The 22,276-nt window shown below is 36.4% G+C and overlaps 1 protein-coding gene across 3 annotated transcripts in view; it reads left to right on the top strand.

Moving 5' to 3' along the window:
• Nucleotides 1–22,276, top strand: part of AKT3 (AKT serine/threonine kinase 3) — a 153,017-nt gene that overhangs the window by 27,993 nt on the left and 102,748 nt on the right. The window lies entirely within an intron of this gene.

Below are 22,276 nucleotides of genomic sequence, written 5' to 3'. Positions count from 1 at the left end.
AACCAACAAATTTTGTCAGAGGTTGTCCATTCTGTCAAGTTCAGAGCAGATTTCAGTTATGTTATATGAAAAAATTAATCCAGCACACTCCAGAATATCTCTTCTCCTTTTGTTTCCGTGGCCATTTGCTCTTTTGTGTGCATGGCAACTGAAATTTCTGTATATCCAGATTGTAATAATGTACCTCTGGTAGTATTGAAGGCAAACTTAGAAATCACGTCTCTGGCAATAAAAGAAGTGAAAAGACGTTGTGTAATATACTATTTCAAGTTATGTGTTGCCTAGAGGTTTGAAATGCAGTTGTCCTGGGCTCGCTGCTAAAGATTTGTGCTCAAGAGTCCATAACAATAAAAAATCTTCAAGAGCTAAAAATACAGGATTACTGTATTCTTTGACCTGTGGTCAGAGAGTTGGCAGGAGTTGCCTTGTATTGTTTGTTCAAGGTTTGTTTGAAGAGAACAATTATAGGATGATCATTAAAAATATTGACATATTTTTCAGGAGCAGAGGATTAAAAACACATCTTTAAGAAAGAGGGGTTTTAAGTATTAAGGTGGATTGCATTAAAGAAAGTAGGAACAAAAAGAAAACACTGTTTAAATCTTAATTTGAATTGCAGTTATTGAGGAAGTGGTTGTTTGTTGAAATTGTGCGTATTTCTGGGCATTTTTATTGTAGTGTTTTGATACAATACACTACAAAATCTAATTTAACTTGATCTTGATCTCTTAAAAAAGATAGGCAACCCTCCATGTAGAAGATCTTCAGTAGGATGAGAGGAGTCCTTGGTGGATTTTTATCAAAGACTGTACGAAGACTTCATCCCCCCATTTTGATGCACAGCCAAAATCAATCTAGACGTACAGGGTGATAGTTATGACTAAGAGGGTTTGCCAGGTTCATAGCCTTGAGTGAGTGATTCTCTGGTATTGAACTCTGGTTTGCACAGATGAGACTATGTGGGTTCCCACAGTACAGCTCTGCTGAGTTTATGCCAGGTTTTTGCTAAATTAGTTCTGTAATAAAATTGGAATGTTTCAGTCTTTGTCTTTCTGCTGTGTAGGGTCAGCACGCCTGTGTTGTTTTGTCCTTGTCCCTGACTGAACTTTTTTCCTTTCATAGCTGGTTTGAGATGTTGTTTTGGGAATTGCTTGTGAAGGAGGACTGGCATTTCCCTCCGTTTTCCCTTTGGATGTACTGCTGGGTGTAGTCACTCATGGTCCTCCCAGAAACTGTTTAAAGCAAAATAAAATTTCCCCTCCAGACACACTTTTCTTAAAACCTAGGTAATCATTAATTTTATGATGTTTATAATATCTGATAAGGTGACTGTTATCAATGTTGTACCTATGATGACAAAAGTGCTTCCTGTGTATAAAAACTGTTTATTAAACAAATGGAGAGTTGCAGCATAGATGCTCTTAATAAGATAACGGAGAAATGTATCACTTTCTCATAAACCTCACTAAGTTGGGGGGACTAGTACAGTTGTCCTTCTGTTGTAAACTACCTACTAAAATAACTAGATAAGTGCAAAAGTACTGGTCTGTGTTTCCAACAAGGCTGTCAATTTAGATTATGTTTTGACACATTTTTATTTGACTTAAAAATGTAATATTGGAAGAAATTTTGAGCGTTAAAATTGTGTGTCCCCCATTTTTACGTGGACTTAAAACCAGAATAGGTCCATGCATGGTGTTTATCTTGGGTGTTCTTTGAAAGCTTCAGTGATTATTATATACCAGTAGTCCTGCAACTTAACAAACTTTATTTGGACCAACTTTCTAACAACATGTAGTCTAAATTTCCCTGCTGATCGTTTTTTGTACTGCCATCTGTAGATGTGAAGCACAATTAATCACTGTCCTCCTTATGAGACTCGCATATTTTAAGATGATTATATTCCGCCTTCCTCTTACTCCCTACCATATTCTCTGTTCTAGGATAAGCCTCGATATTTTTAGTGTACTTCAAACTTGGTATTTTCTTAAAAATAAAAAAAACCCTATACAGTCTGGTTCTTTCAGGACCTTTACCAATTTAGTGGCCCCTCTCTTAATTTGTTAGTCCTCGAAATTTGTAAGTGCTGATATTTCAGAGCTTTTATCTTTGCTGGATAAAAAGAATAAATTCTTATTTTAGTTATTTTTTTCCTTGATTAGCGTACAAAATCTTTGTTAATACATAGCATAATGATATTTATCTCTTATGTTATTTGTCTTTTTTGTAACATCATTGCATTGCTTGTTCTTCACAGATTTTTCTAAGACAATGAAATGCCTAAATCTGGACTTTTGTAAAGAGCTCTTGCTGTATCGGCATCTCCATATGTGACTGACTTGTAACTGGATGATAATTTATTTTTAACTTTAGAATGTTTATCTTGCTCTTTATTATTCTGTATCTGATTTGCTAAGAGCATCCTTATTCCAAAAGTGTTTTATTAAGATGTACTGATCTCTTCTGTGGGGGTTTTATTTTTTGCTGGTAAATAGCTTTTTTAATTATACCCAAATAAATGATCTCTTCAGAGTGCCTGTGACTGTCAGCTCACTGATCAGCTAAAAACAGAAGTCAGAGTGTGAGAAATGGAGAATTATTTTTCCTTCCATCGTTTAATATGTTAGTAAAAAAAATCTAAGGCTTTTAATGGGTAGTGACATCAGAGTGATTGAGGATATTTTGATTGTTCTGGGAAGCTTGGTGAATAACCTTCATATACTTTTTAAAAAATCTGTTGATTTCCATCAACTATCATAGTGTTATTATAATCTTATATTTTATTAACACATCTTATTACATGACTTTTTTGTGCTAAGGATTTTTAGTTTGTTTGCTTTAGTATGTATTATAAAGAAAGCTGATAATAGTATATGACTGTGGGTTTTTTAATATTTTAATATTTCTTTCTATTTTGGGTGTTTTAGTAATTGTTAGTCTTCTCTGAAGAGACAGAGGACCTTTTTAAATAAAAAAAAAAGTATTTTTGTAATGTTTTATTCCCTGAGAAAATAATTTCCTGTTTGCTTATATAAAGCTTACTGTTTCCACCGGAGGAAAATAAATGTAGTGATATTCTGAACTGTCACAGGTGGTGAAGGTGTCCTGAGCAATGATCTACAAAATTTTTGAGCAGTGATTGCTGCAGAAATCTTGCTTTGATAGAAGATTAGGTGGTCTTTACTTGTGACCCCTACTGTCTGTTGTGGGAGGATTACAAATTCTCTGTAAAAGTGAGTCTGTGCTGAGGTGGGATGGTTATTTCTGTGCATTTGCTTCTGTTTGGGAAGTTTGCTTTCAGGTTTGTGCTAGTACTAATTTTAAAGAGAAAATGCATATAATATATATTCCATGCTTGTTTTTCCTTTGTCTGGGGATGTGTGTGGTTTTTTGGGGTTTGGTTTGGTTTTTTTTGTATTGTTTTTCTTTTTCTCATTCTTGCTTCCCTGTTCTCTCCCACATTTGTTTGCAAGAAGGGGCTCTCTGCTGTAAAAGGCTTGGGCGTGGAGTTGATCCAGCAGAACTTTTTTGCTACTGTGGTCTCCTTGGCCATTCCTTTTGTTCAGGCAGGTTGGAAGTGTGATGATATAGGAAATAAACTTCTGAAGGGCTTCCCCCCTTCCCTGTCCCTGGCCTCTAGCAGAGCAGCCTGCCCGTGTCCCAAGCGGGCAGGGTGGGGTGCCCAACCTTTCCTGCCTGTGTCCTGGCCATGCAGGAGATGCACCTCGTTTTTTTGGGAAGCTTGCAGGCAGTCTTCTGGCTGACATCTCTGCCAGATACCTCGGATTTGAGAGCTTGGGCGAGGTAATTCCTGGGAGAGCAGTCACACGTGACTGGCTTCTGGAGCACAGGAGTTCACCTTGCTCCATTTAGCAGCCAGCGACAGACAGACCTCAGCACCTGAGGCGGCTGAAGAGGAGATAATCTTCTTACAACCCAGAACAAATCCCCTGGTGGAGGAGGATTCCTCCAGGTTCTGCCCTAATAAAAGGTGGGGATTTCCTGCAGTGGGTAGGCTTTGCTCTGACAAGACACCTACATTAGCAGGAATTTGCACAGCAGTTGAGTCCTAAATGCAGACATGTGGAGAGGTTGTTTTTTTTTTCTAAAGACGAGGTTTTCCCCATAAAGCAGTAATTTCTGACATTAAGTTCACAGCTTGAGACTTTGGGTATCTACAGAAATGTCTGGGATCCCAGCCCCCAAGCCAGACCAGCCAGGTTTAACTTGTTGTTCACAGGTGCCCAATGGATGGGTGCCTAGGGATGTGCAGCCAGCACTAAACTCTGTGTCTGATAGATGCTTGTTCTCATTTCCCTTCTTGCTTCTCCCAGTCCCAGCCCCCAGCTGTGCCTGATCATCATCTAGGACTTCAGACAGGATACATGGGTAAGCATGTACTTTAGAGGGCCTGGATTATTTTGGAGATGGCAAGTGCCATGTAGTGCCAAACTGGAGATATGAAACTTGGTGGGATTTTTCTAGAAAGTTACTGTACGTTTCCATATAGATTTCTACTTAAATTCAGTGCACTCTGTCTTCTTGTGATACAGTTTCTGTTGTAGCATGGAATTTCACACTCCTTTTGTAGTTTTAGACTCACATTCCCTACTTATTAAGCAAATTGGGTGTTTTAATGTGGTCCTACAAGTGCTCATTAAAGCTATTTTTCCAACAGCTGATCATTATTTCTCCCTTTTTTTATTTTTTAAATTTCCTTTTTTTTTTAAATTTGAGAAAGCTAGCCAGCAGAGATTTTATTTCATTTGTTCTGTGTAAAGTAGTAATTTCCTTTTCCATTCTTTGTTCTTACAGCCCTTAAATGCTTAGAAATTTGTTTTCAGTTGCTGCAAGTAGTCTAAAAAAGTTTGTCTGTTTTATTCTTACCTATAGATGTAGCTGGATGCTTTGTTTATAGTGCCAGACACAATAAGGACTCCATAATCAGCTAATGCTTTTCCAGATGAGTCAAGTGTTTTGGGAGTGTGAATCAGCTTTGAAACCTATTTCTTAATTTTGAAGTCACTTGTCTGAGAAGCATAAAACACAGGAATAGGAGAATCAAGATTGCAAATTTTAAATTTTCATAAACTTATTTAAAAATCAAATTCTTTTTATTGACTGTGAGTGTCCAGTGGCCCAGTTGGCATTGTTTTCAGCAATCTAGATGATGCTTCTATTGAATGTGTGTTTTGACTGCATGCTGCTTAAATGACTTTCCTGGATGAAAAGACCTTACACGAACAGTCTTTTTGCAGTTTAACATTGTAAATTTTTTTCTACAGAACAAGAGCACACTGATATAGAAAGCACCACTGAAGTAGTGTAAAATGGTGATACTGGAGAAATTTTGAATCCTGACCTGATTCACTTTAACTTTGTGGTAGCAAATTTTGCCTTTTCTGCTTTTAGAACTCATTTTGATAGGCCTAATTTCTTCAGAAAAAATATGCAGGAAGAGCTGCATTTTTTATCTCCGTCTATAAAATAATGTTTGCTTAATGTTTGCTTATCTGAGGATTGTGTTTGTGAATTAGTACACTTTCATAAAGTACAAATTCAAAATTAATTATATTTTCAAACATCCACTTGTTTTATCATATCTGAAAGGTTCATTGCAGTTTGGTACAAATGTTGGCACTATGAATATGATCCTTGTATGGAGAAATATTTTCATAGTTAGGCTGTAGTATCTTAAATTTTTGCTTTGTTGTCATTGGATTTGGATGACTTGAAACCTGACAGAGTGTGGTGATAGACACAGATAGGAGGTAAAATGCTTACTATTCTTGTTGTCAATATTTGGGGTGGAGAACCTGGGTAAAAACCTGTGAGTAAAATCATTTCAGGTCACATCAGAAGTGCAAGTTGTGTCTTGTATTTCATTAAGGAAGTGTAAAGGAAACTGATAATACCTATTAAATATTAAATATATCTGTAATGATAAAAAAATTGCTAGTGAATACATTAAAAATTCATTATTGAGTTTCAGATATTAAAATGATGTTTCTAAGACCGGACATGAAATATCTTTAAATACCTGGGACCTCCACTAGAAATTGATAGTATTGTTATATGTGAAACTGTGAGCATATCTAAACATTTTCCACGTGCTGTGAAAGACTGCATAGATAAAAGTCCCAAAGCCTGTAGAAGTTGGCTCAAACTCAGTGCTGTTGTCTATAATGTAACGGGATGCCTGTGTTCCACGGCAGGGTTTGCCTGCGGAGGTCTCCGATGCCTGTGCCGAGCCCGCTTGAGATGGATTTGAATCACTGCCAGTGCATTTCTCTGGTGTGGTACAGCCTTACTTCTTACTGTGGTAATTTTGCCTTAAAATGACAGATTTCCAGATGATACACCACTTCATTTTAAATACACATGCTTTTGGAAATTGAGGGTGAAAAGAATAGCAGAAAACAGAACAAAGGCCTGGACCTGGTAAACGAGTGCATCCTCTGCTTTCCACCTGGTGCTGGGTTCCTTGGGGCTCCTTAGGGACACCTGCCTGTGCCTGGTGCCTCTCATGGACAGAAGAGGGTGGGGCCCTGCATCTCAGCAGAGTTTTGCTTGAATTCAGTCCTTGTGACCTGTGCAGGTGGCTGCTCAGAGAACTATAACATGAGATAAGTGTGGTGGATCAGGCATAGCTACTGTTTTCACCAGTCTTCTGCTGTTACTGAACCTGAGTGAGTAAAATCTTTGATAGTAAATGCATTTTGTGTTCTCTCTCTTTTTTTCCCTTCTCTCTCTGGTCACCAGCACGTTGAAACATCAATACCAGAATTTTATATCCCTAAGGGTAGGGCTCCCTGGTTTTCTGAAGATACTGCTCCCCTGCTGACTGTATTAACTTTTTGTGGAATCTGTGATGTTTACACCTTGGAATGTCTCTAACTTTTCAGGTGCCTGAGTAAAGAGTTAGGGTCTGCCTTCAAATAATATGGAATTGTGCTTATGTAGCTTACTCACAAAATTACAAAGTTATGTATTTTTTTATGTGCATAGTTCCTTTAATGTTAAAAATAGAAATTTTTTAGTCTACTGTTCACATAATTGCAAACTCGTAGAATACAGACAAGATCATAAAATATTCTTAAAAGTCTGAAGAGGACAATTTATTGCTTACTCAGATGTGTGAAGGAATCTCATAGTGGTGTGTTTTCTAGAAATACTGTTACTCTGATTCAACCCACCTTGAGAACTGGTGATAAAAATCTTGATGTGAAACACACTTCCACAGCAGAACAGTGCAGGTGCAAAATGGAAAAGCAAGCATTTTTTCAAGTGGCATTGATTGTTTTCTGTGCAATATGTAGGAACACCAGAATATTTTTAGATGAAAAAGATTAAAAAATTATCCATTGCATTTGTGATAGCCTATATGTTTGGGTTAGTTATTTATCATTTGCAATATCCATAAAGCTATCTTAAGCATCCTAATTAGGTTTCAGCTTTTCAGAGGGAGGCTGGGAGGCTCTTGTGCAGTTGTGGCAGGGTGGAGGGGTGTGTGCAGCACAGCTGCTTTCTGATGTCAGTCGCTATTTCAATGACACGAAAGTGGGAGAGGAAGAGCGTGAAAAAGGCAGACAGTTTTAAAGAAGAAAAAGTGTCATCAGTAAGCAAATTATTTTTGCCTGTTTTGTTTTGATTAGGATATGAACTAACAAATAAAGTCTGATTGCTACAAAAGAAATTACATCTGGAGAGTTTAACTGGGGCACTTTCAGAAACTTTTTGGTGAAATGTGTCTTTTTTTGCCCCCGTGCTGGGAAAAGTCTGGATTGTCTTTGGCAAAAATCTTGGTAATGCACATAATTCACCTGGCCTGGAGGCAGAGCAGAATCCTTTCCTCTCGGTGCTCTCTGCTTGTTTGGATTTCAATTTGTGCTGTGTTCAGGGACACTGGAAGAGTGATGGCTTTCCTGTGGAAAATGGGAGTAGCTACAGGGATCCATGTGTGAGGTGCTAAGTTCTTGATGAGCAGAGTGAACATTCCTGAGTTTATTTCCTCCCTCTGTGGGCATCTTTTGGCTATGCTGATGAAAGTATGGTATCCTTTGGCTTTTTCTTTCCTAGAATTTTGTAGATATGAGTTGAAAGAAACAAAAAAAATTTCTACTGATCGTTGATCTCAAAATTGTGAGGTGAAATTTTTTTCTTGAAAATCTTTCTTAGAATGGACTGACTGTTTCCTTCTGGGTGCTTCCACCCTGGCACATGAGTTTTGTGGAAAGGCAGAAAAAGTGAATATGTGGGCATTGGTAATGAAGGAACTTTCTGGATTTTGTTTGTTTGTTGTTCTCTTTTTCCAAAGAAAATCAGGGAATTGTGAAAATTTTGGAGGGTCTTTATATATTAAAAAAGTGGTTAATTAAAATTATGAAGGGTCTTTGGCCACTAAAAATCTAGACAATGTTTTTAATGGTTGTCATAAGATCACTGATTTGGAAGTGTAATGATTATTGCTAAAGACTACCAAATAAAATTTTTTGCTACCATTTAAAACGTGGTTTGCATTCTGACTTTGGTTGGTATATTCAAACACTTAGAACAGTGTGAATCACAGTTGGTTTTCTGTGGCTTTTTATTGCATCTCTTTGTTTGACTGACCTCAGGAAAGGAGAACTAGATGATGATGGTAAACATTAAAAATTTGTTTTAAAAAAATATATAGATATTACTAGCACACACCATTTCAGTTAAAAAATAATTTTGTTAAGAGGAAAGATGTACTTTTTGATGTAGCACAGCTATTTCTGTGTTATCTTCAAAGCACTCTTCAGGAAATAAGACATGCCTTTGTGAGGATTTCTTTTGAAGGTAGGTATGATTTCTATCTGAGTGTCATCTTCTTCAGAACATTCCTAAAGAGATGTGAATCAACACCTGCCCAATTGAGGGCAAGGAAGCAGCTTCTCTGTCTTTATACCTGTGCTCAAGTGTTTGGAGGCTGGTTATAAAAAGGTTAGAAAAAATATTCTGAATTCCATTTTATATTTCAGGTAGAAACACATATAGGTGCATGGTTTTCATACCAGACTTTTTTCTTCTACATGGGAAACTTCCTTTGCTTGCATCCTACATGTTGTGAAATATGTTGGATGAACACTTAAAAATTAGTAGTGCTACCTGCAGATGGTCCAGTTAGTTTGGCTTTTAGTGTTGAGGACAGTTCCTCTCAAAAAAAGAAAAACTACTTGGAATTATAATATGGGATTGAGTGAGCTAAGGGGTGGGGGATATTAGTGGTTTGCTGCTTTCAGCAAGCTTGTCTAGACAGTATTTATTTTCTTTTAATTTTTAACTGTGATTTTAAAAATTTTGTTTACAGTACAGTTGTACTAATAAATGTTCACACATTAATTTTTCTTTTTGTCTTGAACATATTTTCAATATTTGTTTTAAAATAAATTTTTTCTACTCTCATAAAATGAATTACTCTCATATAGAAAATAAATATTCTACTCTCTCATTTTCTGCTCTCTCATATTACCCTGTAATGTTTGATGCTATAGAAATTATGTTTGGATAGGATCATGTTGTACTATAATTGGCCCATGATATTTTCTATACCAAACTATACAGTAGCAGATTTAACTGGAAATATTGCATAGTGACACATTGTACTTTAAAGTATAAACATTTATAGAGAAAAGTAGCAGATGATAGAATTAAAGTTCAGCATCCTTTCCCCCCTTTCCCCATTCAAGTTTTTTTTCTTCAAAAAAAAAAAACCCAAGGATTTTCTCTTCTCTTCTTTCCCTTTCCCTTTCCCTTTCCCCTTTCCTCCTTCCTTCCAATTAGTTTAAATTAGTTATGGTATCATTACACACAGAGTTAGGGTTTGTTAATTCAATTAAATTTTTAAATTTTCCTGTCTTTAATTTAAAAAGGGTGGGTTTATCATAAGTTTTGGCTTAACCTTTATAATTGGTTAGTAAAACAGACCATCACAGGAATAACTTAGCCATCTTCAGAACTGTTGGAAAATGTATTCCATTTTTGTGTTTCCTTAGGTGTGTTCATGCATGTATAAACATGATTTATGCTACCTATAAAAGGCAGTTTTGACAGTGATAGGTACCTTCCTCTGAGTTTGGAGGAGAACATAATAAATTATTGAATTCTTTGTTTTGCTGTTTGTGGTGACATGTTGTGTCCCCCTACCTTAAGGAAAAGTTGGTTGTAACATTGTTGTTTCACCCTTTTCATTGGAAGTGTTGGTTGTTCATGGAACCTTTAGTTGTTAATTCTGTGCAAAGTGAATGGCTTTATAGTATTGTTCCTCAAGGAACTCTAAATACAAGCCTTCAGCAGTGATGTAACCTCCTTCTCTTCAAACATTTGATGATTTTACAGTGAAGGACAAATTTTTTTCAAGGAGCTCTATACTGATGTGCCTAATATTTTTAAGAATTGAGGAAGTATAAATTGTAAAATTAATTTGGTTTTTGTTATTTTTTTTGTAGATACCAAGACTGAAACGTTAGTGTTTGGTGATAAAAACATTGAGAATGTTGGTGTGCCTGTATTAAAACAACTTTATTGTTTCTTCCATAGGTAGTGATTTATTGGGTAATTTTTTAGAATTAAGAAGTTGTTGGAATAAATTTTGCAGATTTTCTCTAGCTCTAACAAAATAAGTCAGATTTGTGAATGACATCCACCCAGACTGTTGTGGTTTGTTGTGAAGTAGGGCTTGACCTTGTAGTTTAGTCACCAAACCTGGCATTTTAGTGAGTTCTGTTACCTTAGGTTAAATAACATTGCTTTTTGATGCCATATCCCTCCAACTTCCCCTTATATTTTATGCAATATAAGGCAAATTGGAATGACTCAATTCTCATCATGCCCATGTCAAGCTTTAACATAATTCTCACTGGTTTTTCTGACCTGAGGTGACAACTGAAAGGTGAGCTCTTCTGTGTTGATTCAGTATATTCAGATCAGCAGAGATTCCTGATCTGCTCCAATTCTTTATTGTAAATGGATCACACCATGTGGTTTTTTTTTTTGTTGGAATTCATTCTCTTCAGGTTATTCCTCCTAATTGTAACTGGTATTTTAGTGTTGCTGATGTATCCATTCTTTGCTGTATAAATATTGTCTCCATAGCATTTTGTACTTGGAAAAGTAATATTAATTTAAAATTAATGGTCTTTTTTATTAATAACCACATATGCAAAAAAAAGGAACATCTGCCTTCCAAATGTTATTCAATGATTGTAATTAAAAGGTTAAATAAAAGCTGAGGCAAGCTTTGAATTTTGAAGCATTTGCAACAGCTAGTAGTCTGACTTACTGCAGACATTTTTGTCAAAGTTGAAAAAGTTAGAGCTAATTAATTTCTTGGGAGACATATGATGAAATTGTAGGTGTGATAACATATTTGAGTAACATATGGTCGTTATGGGGCACCTTTCTAATGACTGAGCACCAAGTTAAATATAGACTTTCCATTTTTTCACCACTTCTATTAGTGGTTCTTTGTTACTCCAATTTAAACTCATTTTCTGTCACAAATGAAATAGGATTCTCTATATGTTTGTAGGAAATTTAGAAAATATTGCCAGCACAGTGCTGCACCTTGGTGAAATTTACTGAGGAGGACAGTTCATCTATGGCAGCCTTTTGATTTTTGTAGTATTAATTGTGATTATGTGCATTTTGACCTCTACTTTAAAAAATGTGAAACTTGCCACAAAATGTTTAGATGCATGTCCCCAAAGCAGGAGCATAAAATATTTTTGAGAGATTGGTAGAAAATGCATGTTTTACTTTAATCAGCTATTGTAATATATTATGTCATAAAAAGGAGGACAGAGGTGTTTTTGGAACACTTTCTGATTCAGTCTACATAGCCCTAATAAACTCTATTATGTTTCTTGAGAGGCAGTTCTGCTGTTCCTTAGGAGGCTGTAAATAAAGATTGTCAGAGAGTAAACAAGTGTTGTATTTTGTAATTAATCAGAAGCTTTACCTAGTTTTAAGTTTCATTTATTTACTATAGTAATCTTGAGCAAATTTCAAGCTTTATTATTTCAGCGTCAACAAGCAGAATTAGAAATTCAGGATAGAATAATTTAGTGGTGAATGAGGAAGGAAATAAAAGTGTTTCAGGTGAAAATGAGGAACAAAATGGAAGGAAAAAGGTGAGGTGGTTTTGGGCAGGGATGGAGAAAGAAATGGATACATGAGAAAGCTGCTCTTTGTGGTGGGAGAAGATAAAGGATGCATGTTGATGGAGGCTAAGTGGGAATTGTCTTTTGAGTTGAATTAGAATTGTTTTGCAAGTCATGTTGCTTCAGTATCAACTGAATTCCAAGCTGTGGATTGGCTTTTTTTTTTTTTTAATGGAAATGACAGTTCATTTGGTTCTAAAGGAACTCTATTGCTGATAAATTTTGCCTTGCTGGAGAGGGTGCTGGATTATCACAGCATCTGAGTTCAGCGTAGCTGCAGCTTCAGTTTCAAAGCTTTGTCATACAGCCTTTCCTGTGGCTACCGAGCAAAGAGGGTGTGGAAGGGATTTTAGCTCCTACTAGGAGCATGGTAGCAATTATTATTTGAATGTGGCCATCTATTTCTTACAGGAGAGTGAAAAAACTGTGCTGATACTTAAAGAAAATTTCATACTGCTGGCAAGGAGTAAATGGGGGGGCTGTGTCTTGGTATGTGGGGCATTAGTGGAGAGGAAAATAGCCTGAGGAAGACAAAACTTCTGCAGTGCCTTGGGTGTGCCCTGTTCACGCACCCAGCAGTATGCCCAAGGTCCTTTGGGCATTCCTTCCTACAGTGATTACATTTCTCTTTTGGGTAATTTTTGTAAAAAGGAATCTTTAATATGTTTCTTGGTGTGTGGAGTTTTTGACTAACTAAAATGAACTTTGTGAATAAGTTCTTCTTTTGGTAGCAGGAAGTGATGAGTTGGCAGTACAGGTGGAGTGACGGGGTGGGGAGGCTGACATAATGTTCATTCAGTTCACAGTGTTCAATTGTAATAATCCTGATGTGCTGTGTGCGTGAGACAATTGTATGGTTTTATTTTAGCTGTTTCCTACTGGTGACATTTGTATGTTTTTATTTTAGCCTGTTTGCCTACAAGTAGGTGAGCTTAATTATGGAGGGCTCGCATCTGAAATCATCAATATTATACTTCTAAGGCATGAATTGTGGGGCCAGATGTGATGAGGTCAGGGCTTCAGCTATTCACATATTTCATTATTTATTGTTAAAAATCCCTGAAGCCCAGAATGGACTAGTGTTCAGGGCAGAGGGTGTATGTTAAAAATCTAATTAAAAAAAAAAGCATCTTGAGGCACATGATGAACTCTCACATCTAAGCATTTTTGGATGCTTTCATAGCCATCTGTAGAGGAAGGATCATTGATTATGCATCAGCCAGATAAAAGAGATCATTCTGATACATTTCTTTCTTCACCAGATATCATTTTACTGCAAAATACTATGGTATATTGATTGAACGATAAAACCAGGTTTTTTAATGGATGGCAATGAAAACATACTGTATAAAGAACACAATTATATGCTACAGCAAAAGGTTGAGTTTCTCTTAGTGGTTACTGATAGCTGTATAAATCATAGGTGGAAGGAAAATATTGATGAATTAAATTTAAAATAAATCACCATCAGACCACCCCCCACTATTGGTGCACTTTTCTTCTGAGTTGATGGACTATAAAAATAACATTGACAAATCACTTTCCTTCTTAAAACTTTGTTCAGTTGAGTATTTTTTAGTCTTACACTATGAACCTAATAATTAAAAAAAGAGGTATACAAATTTGTGTGTTACGATAAACAAATTTGCCTTTTGCATTTGTTTAGGAAGATAAAGTGTATTTTATTGAGAATGTACATGATACCAGTTAAATTCTATAACATGGAATGAGCACTAGCTTATGAAGAGACATGAAAGACAGATCTTCATAGTTTCATATGGGAGACGGATATAACATAGAATAAATTCCTGTTCTGTTGCTGATCACTTTGTTAGAGGTGTTAGATCACAGCATAAGCTTAATTTGCCTGACATGAATTATTTTTTTAATAATATTATTTTTTAAAAGGAATTCAGAGGAGCAGAAAACAAGAAAGCATTATTATTAGTTTGTTTGTTTTCTCTTTAAAACAGTCTTTCAGCTTTGAGTATTGAAATAATTCCAAGCATTCAAATGTTAAAATACCACATTTGGCATATGACATTTCTTATTGAGAAGCAGATCTGTGTTTGTAGTTTTTCTGTGGTTTGGGGTTTTTTTTGGGTCTGGGGGGTGAAATATGAATAATTTACCAGGTTTTTTTTTTTTTTTTCATTTTCAAAAAAAAGGAATTTTTTATTCCAACTCTTTGTTACCAGTTGTAAAAACAAGCAATTGCAGAAAATATGTAAGGGAAATTGCTTGTTTTCTCTTTAGGTTTCCCTCAGCATTCCAACACTGTGAAAGATGCACTCATGTGTTTTTTATTCTATATGAGGGACAATTCAGTTCATTCATTCATTCAATGAGACAATTTCTCTCACTTTACAGTTCTCAGTTTTTTGATACTGTGATTGAATTCTGTTACTGCGGTTGCTGTTGAGACTGGGGGTTTTCCTTGTATTGTTGTTGGATTTTTTGTTTGTTTCTTTGTTTGGTTTTTATGGGGTTTTGTTTGTGGTTTTGTTTTCTTTTTCTCTGGGGAGATCTCTAGACACAGAAATGCAAGAAAATACAGTATGCCTACAGTTACTCTTGGAAATAAAAGGATGAATTAAAATGGAGGTAAATAATCATGTAACAAGGAAAATTCATTGTCAAATGTATACATAGAATTAAGACTGTATTTAATAGGCAGTAAGCTTTCTAATAGGTAACTGTGTTTCAAAGTTCTTAAATTCAATGTATCTGCTGGAGAATTTTAATATGCATTATACATTATGAAGCAGAGTTGAGTCCAACTCTCAAATAAAGAATGAAGGAAATACTGAGTAGTTTTTTGCTTAGTGTCAGCAACAGAGTTCTCATGCTAATATGTATGTATCTGAAATTATACCTGTGTAGTCAGCTTTAGTTCTGGCATTTTTAAAACTTTTTACTTTACTTGGTAACTACCTGGTCAGCCTTTTAAAGGAGTTTGCTTTGGATGTGACTTCCTATTTAAAAGCCAGCTGAAAAGTAATTGTATTATGTGGAATTATCTCTCAGTTTGGGTTAGAACAGACATTTGCACTTTAAACATGTATCTGGTGTCTGTAACAACCCCTTATTTGCCCTTTCCTTCAAGATTCATAGCATCTTCTTTTGATTGTCCTGCTACTCTTCATTTGCATGTATGTAGTCCAAATCTGGTCCTCTTCTTTCTCTGGGTTTTCTCAGAAACTTGTGAGTCCCAGCTGTTGCTCCATGCTTTCAGCTCATTTCTGTGAGTTTTGAATTTCTCTCAACTTCTAAATGTTCCAGCCATCCATGTACCCACTCTGGCCAGCTTGTTCTTTTTATCACCTGCTGCCCCATTGCCTCATTCAGAATTCTGCAGTGCATTTGTCCTGGTGTGAATTATTCCATGTGGACTGCTTCCTTCATCTCTCTACTACTCAGACATCATTAAAGGCAATACTTGGAGTGCAAGGAAGAGCCCCTCTGCTTTCCTTCTGTTGCAGAAAACTGATTGTCAGAAGGAGCAATTGCAGAAATAACAATGAGTCAATACATCAGGGAAGGGAAGGTGGTCTGTGTAACACGCCTTTGGGGAGCTGGGCTGCCAGGCTCAACAAGTCTTACCCTAGCAGATGTGGAGTATGTATATCTCTATATAAATATTAATAACATCTGAATGGCTCTACCTACAGACATCTCTGACATCCAACGAATTCTCTGCCAAATGGCAAGTTCTAAGTCAAATTTCAGGGCCTAATGATTGTAGATTTTTGACAGAAGATTTATTCTGATGTCTTTATACAATAGCATGACCGTGTACCTTCCTCTAATTCCCTGAGAAATAACTGACTTAACTTGTTTCAACTTGTATTCAGCTTCAGATAAATTAGTAGAAAGGGTACCTGTAGGTGATGAGGGAATTGGCTCAGGCTGCTGAGGTTACTGTTCAAGCAGGTGGTGGCAGCCATGCCTCTGTGTGCTCCTTCATGCTTTGAATATGGGGATGCTGCCCTTTTACAACCTCAGATTTTGTTCCAGAGGTTGGTAACTGCTATACTGTGCAGAAGGAAGGTAAAGAGGTTGAACAATCTTGACATATTCTTCTCTGAAAAGCACAAGGTAATTTAAAGGAAGTGATTTACATTATAAGGAAAGGTTTCAAAATACAGACTTATAAGTGCATATAAGCTGAACATTAATATTCCATTTATTTGACAAAAACACAGTAGGTAAATCAATACAGAGCTCAAACAGCTTTTAAAATGTAAATGTGTTTTAGAGTATCTGTAAAGTACATACACACATGCAATTATTTATTTATTTGGAATAAGATTGCCTGAATTTTGATAAATCAAAGCCTTAGAATTGTTTAACACCAGGTGTAAGTTTTGAAAATTATTTCTAATATTACTTGTGCAAAGAAAATGTGTAGTGGCAGACTTGCTGGTCTGTCAAAATAATGTGTCTGGTGTGACAGCATAGATAATCAGCACATAGGAGAGGAGAATGTCCAGCATCTTGTTCAGCACTCTGGAAGTCTGCAGTCCAGATGACCAGAGAATGATGTTGACAGTCGATGACACTTGGGTTTTTTCTTAGCACAGGCGGTAAGGAAAGAGTTTGTGCTCTTCATCTTTGATGTCTGGCAAGGCTCTCTAGGTGTGTGGTGGCAGAGTTGTTACTTCCTTTTCACAACTGCTTCCCTTAATGTAAGAAGCCTGAAAGAGTGTGATGTAATTTGGAAATTACATTTTAAAGTGAATGTGGCTTAAATGTGGCCAGTTCTTGCTGAAACAGTATGAAAGAGCTAAGATTCACACAGGAAAACGACTTTTCTTCTCTCTATCCAGACTTGAACTAAACAGTACTCATGGTTGCAGCGCTTGTGTCTGAAAATTAAAATGCTCTGATTCTATTTTCTGAAAGACTTAACCTCTGTTTTTAAGGGTTTATAGTTCCACCTGTAGATAGAGACCAGAATTTGAGAAAGAATTTCTAAAACATTTTGATTCTGAATTGAAGAGCCCTGCCTAGAAGTATCATTCATGAGAAGCTGTTAGAAGCAAACGGAACCCATTTCACAATATCCATCTCCAAAGCAGATGTCATGACAGTGCAAGTTCTGGAACATTCGCCTAGGAGCTGACCATTGACTGGGTTTGGTTTTGGACGGGGGACCTGTTCTCCTGCAAGTTAACAACAAACTAAGAGTAGCACCAGTGGTTACTCTGATGCATGTCTTGTCTCTGGTAGTGGCTAATATTTGATGCTAGAGAAGAGTAAAAAAAAAAAAAAAAAAGGAGGAAAGATGTTAAGACCTTCTGCAGTTTTTCCCAGCTGGCTTTCCTCTTTACTAGCCAGGCCAATTTTGTGTCATCATCAGCCTTGGTTCACCATCCCTTACCTTCATTTACTGATCATCTCGGATATATTGGACCCAAGGGTAGGTCACTGAAAGTTTCCAGTGATGACCTTGATTTTCATTGTGAAAACTGATCACTTACTCTGATTTTTTATACCTGCTTTCTGACGGTTTAAAATTAGTTTTATTTGTTTTTACATTGAATGTCATCCATTTTGTCTGGTGGAGACTGAGGATTTTTATGTCAAGGACGTTGTTGAGTGTTGTTTGGAAACCTAAGCAGTCTATATAAATTGGATTTTTTTTCTGATCTAGATGCTTAGTAACTCTTAAAAAAGAAACCTCAGATTTTTGAGATGTTATTTCTTTTCACAGAGGCTGTTTTGTCAGTTTTTCCAAGCTTTTTTGTCTGCCCACTAATTTTTTTCTAGAGAGTAGTTTATACTAATTTTCATAATTCAGATGTCAAGTTTTTTTGGTTTTCAGTTTTTCTGGATCTCATTTGGAACACAAATTAGAATTTCTTTAAGCTATATTAATATTGGAAGAGTGTAGAGGAAATCAAAATGGCTCAGAAAATTTGCCTAGGTAACACTTTTTGAATTACCAACAGATCTGAACAAATGCAAAGGTACACCATCCTTTGTGAAGTACCAAAGGTTAGAAAGGATAGTCAAGAAAGCAAAGAGTATTTGCTTTGAAGGAGAGCTGTTCCCTTTTACACTGCTTAACTCATTTGTCTTTTAGCAGGAAAAGACTTGATAAACCACTTGATGTGATTTCTTGTATTAACATGTAAACGTATAGACGTTCATAGGCAGGATTTTCCAGCACAGCCACTTGGGTGAAAATCCTCAAAAACATGATCAAACTTGTATATCTAGTAATTAAAATCCTTTTAAAGTCAGAGTTGTCTGAAGAGGAGGCGTGTACACATAGGGGCTGCTGTGGAAAGGTCAGAAGTTACTGAACCGGAGCAGTGATGAGCAGCAACAGACATTTACGGAATTTCTTGTGAAGGAATGTAAGAAGGTCTCACCTGATCTCAAAATCATGCAGTTGTTCAGCATGTTGAAACACATCTTCAGTCACTCTTTTTTTGTCAAAACTTTTCCTTTTTTTTCCTCTGTCATATGCAAAGTATTTAGCAAAAGGTAGGGAATGTGATTCAGCTGTGAACCCAGCTTCTGTGCTCATACGTATGATGTCTGTTGTGTCAAGGATAATCTCTTTCTTTGCAGTTACTTCTTACTGATTTCATGAAGTGGACTCCTTTGCATTGGAAGAAAATGTAGCACAGTGGCTTTTAATGTTGGAGGAAATTGTTCTACCAAGTCTCTTTATGTTTGTAGGCTTGAACGAGCCTTGGGGGTTTGTTTTAGAGGCAATTTCTTAAATGTTGAAAGAACAGTATCTTTGTATTTACACAAAGTGAGTAAAAGGAAATTGAACTATAGGATCAGGGCTAGAAATAAAATTACAGAATGACAAAGACTGGAGAAGAACTGAGGCAGAAAAAGAAGAGTTGGAAAAAATACCTTTTTTTTCTTAGTTCCTAAAAAGGTGAATTCAGATGAAATTGCCTAGATAAGGTGGTTTACTTCTATGATTTATAGTCAACATAGCTAACTGCTGCTCTGCTATGCTCAAAATATAAATATTCATCACCATAGCTATGCCAAATATATAAAAATCTATTTGTTTGGGTTTTTTTTTTTTTTAACCCCCAAGTAAAATGTGCTTTAACAGTGAGACTTTGTCAAACCTGCATGGCCTCTTTGTATTTCAGACATCAGCTGATACTCTGCTGGTTGGCATCCTTTTGAAATGATGTGTTTGAACTGCTGCTGCGTAGCGCTGAGCACAATGATTTTGTCTGTTAGCGGATGTGGATGTTGTGGCCATGAATTCAGAGGGTTGTAAGTGATGTCAGTGTGTAGGATAGTTGTGATGCTGCATGGACACTGGGAGAGAAGACAAAAGAGAGAAATCAAAGTAAGCAGTTAGTTTCATAATGCTATTTTTCTCAATAGTTTTCACTCCATATATTGCTTTCCTTGATGCTCACCAATTATCAGGAGGCTGATAAGATAAATTAGTAGTGCAGTTCTGGTCTAGCACAAAAGCTGCAAAACTTTAAAAATTCACTTTTCTTAAAACTATGGGGAATTCATCCCAAGAGAAGAGAACTGATGATTGCTTGAAATCGTGGGAGAAGCTTTGAATTTCTTCTTCAAGGAGTTTGTCTTCCAGTGCTGTCAGTCAGTGATTTGTCCACTGACAGTGAACCCGAAGGTGTGTGTTGCTGTGGGAGGGGTGTCAGTCAGGCATGTGCCTTTCAGCAGTACTGTAAGCATGGCTGATGACTTTGAGTACTTGGGGTAACAGATTGGTGCAGGGTTTATTTAGTTATTTTTTTCCTCAAAAACTTGTTTCTGCTTTTTTTTGAGGTTGTGAAATTAATCAGATAAAGGGTTATTTTCCCATGGTCATACAAGGCCGCCTTGATTAGTTTGGAAGGTCATAATACTTATTTGGGGCAGAGAATGCCTCAATTTTATGTAATGGAAATCTGATGTTTTGGCCCTGAGGCACTGTTTATGTTAATGTTGATGCAATTTCTGTTACTGTTCTATGAGATCTGAGGGTTTTTTTTTTTTTTTGCAACACTGACTTAAGAAGCATTTTGCTCAGCACTTAATTAAGAGGGAAGACTTCCACAAGACCTCAACAGCCTGTGAATGTGGAAGGGTGAACATGAGTTAAAGATGTGTCATATAAAAGCTAGAAGCTGCAGAGAGGAGCTCTCTGATACGAGACGTGCATGCAGTGTTTTGTCGACATCTGTGGCAGAAGCACTGGAATCCTGAGTTAAAAGTTGGGAAAAAGATTTGAGAATATTGTGTCTAAGTTTTATTTAGGGGTATATCTGTAGGGAATCTGCAGTTCCTTTTCTGGTCAGGAATTAGGATGTACATTTTGAAATATGGGGAAAATTAAGGTACTATAATGAAGGAGATGGACTGAAAAAAACTCCAAATTGATTGAATTCTTTCTGTATAAAGAAAGACAGCTCTGTAACCTAGTTCTCATTTCAGTATTTTTAATGCAATTTTAAAAATACATCCATGTATTTATAAATATCACACAGAATTTTGTTTTATCAATTACGTAAGTATTACTCCATACCAGTTCTCCCTCTTGCTCACAGTAGCATTCAGAATGAATGAATTACTGTAGGTAAAATAAAGGAAAAATGCAACCTCCTCCTCAAGATCATATGCCAAAAATATATCACACTAAGTTCTTAATGTAGCTGTACAAGGAAGAGTTTGCAAGTTCAAACACATATTAGCAGCCTTTCTTGGTGGGAGATCTAGCTTTAGTTTCAGTGAAACTGTTCCTTTAAATATCTCTTTAATTTGTGGTATTATCTGACAAGTTAACGACCAATTTTGCATTTTTAAAATTAATTTTTGAACTGTAATGTCTAAAATTAAAATGCCTTGTAAAAATCAATAGCCACACTCCAATTCTTCTTCATCTTATCCACTAATGTGGGTTCTCACTAAGCCTTCATGGAAATGGTAGAGTAATACCTTGTACAAAATTTAGTTGTCTTCATCATCCTGAAAAGCAAGGTATCGTTTCCTTTGGGGGTTAATTAAAGATTCTTGTGTGTAAAAAATTCAGTGTTTAAACTGCAATTTCCCATGAGAAGAACTGAAGCTTAAAATGCCAATTACAATGGAAAGGTGGTAAAACAGGGAATGTAAATTATAGTTTATTAGATTAGATAATTGTCTCAGCTCATAGTTTTAGCTAAATATTTACAAAAAATCTGGCATTCACAGTAGAGCTCATAAGACAAAGATTTCAATGTTTACATGAAAAGCAATAGTTAGGAGGAAAATAACATTTTGTGTAGCTACCAGATAATTGTCTCTGCCTCCAAAAGAAGAAACCATGTGAAAGAATGAGAAGAAGTTACTCCTTCCTTATACATCCTGATAGTGATAAATTAGTAATCCATTTCTATCCTTAATGATCTCTTGAAAATGAAGAGTATTTCAAGGTGTTTATAACAAATCTAGGCAAACAGCATTTTGAGTGCATTTTGACCTGCTTCACTGTTTCTCATGATTTGCAACAGAAAAATACAAGCTTTGAGTACAGAATATAGGGCTTCTTTGAATGGGGACTCATAGGAAAGCTGGAGAGTCAAATAATATAGAGGCTATACAATAGAGTTAGTATGAGTATGCCAAACTGGAATGGTTTTGTATTTCACAATAAGTTTTTGTTAATCTTGTTAATTGAATTTTGGATATTACAGAATCACAGAATTGTTAGGGTTGGAAGGGACCTCTAGAGATCATCCAGTCCAACCCTCCCAGCCAAGGCAGGCTCACCTAGACCAGGTTGCACAGGGACATGGCTAGGTGGGTTTTGAATATATCCAGACAGGGAAATTTCAGCACCTCCCTGGGCAGGCTGTTGTAGTGCTCTCAATGGCACCCTCAATGGAAACAAGTTCTTCCTTGTATTGAGATGGAATTTCTTGTGTTTTGGTCAATAGCCATTGCTCCTCATCCTGTTGGTGGTCACCACTGAAAAGAGTCTGGCACCATCCTCTTTACACCAGTCTTTATATGCATTAATGAGATCCTTCTCAGGCTTTTCTTCTCCAGATGAGCCCAGCTCCCTCCATCTCTCCTCATAGGAGATGCTCCAGACCCCACATTGTCTT

Source organism: Haemorhous mexicanus, chromosome 3 (assembly GCF_027477595.1).
Source record: "Haemorhous mexicanus isolate bHaeMex1 chromosome 3, bHaeMex1.pri, whole genome shotgun sequence".
Taxonomy (NCBI): domain Eukaryota; kingdom Metazoa; phylum Chordata; class Aves; order Passeriformes; family Fringillidae; genus Haemorhous; species Haemorhous mexicanus.
This window is presented reverse-complemented; position numbering and strand designations above follow the sequence as displayed.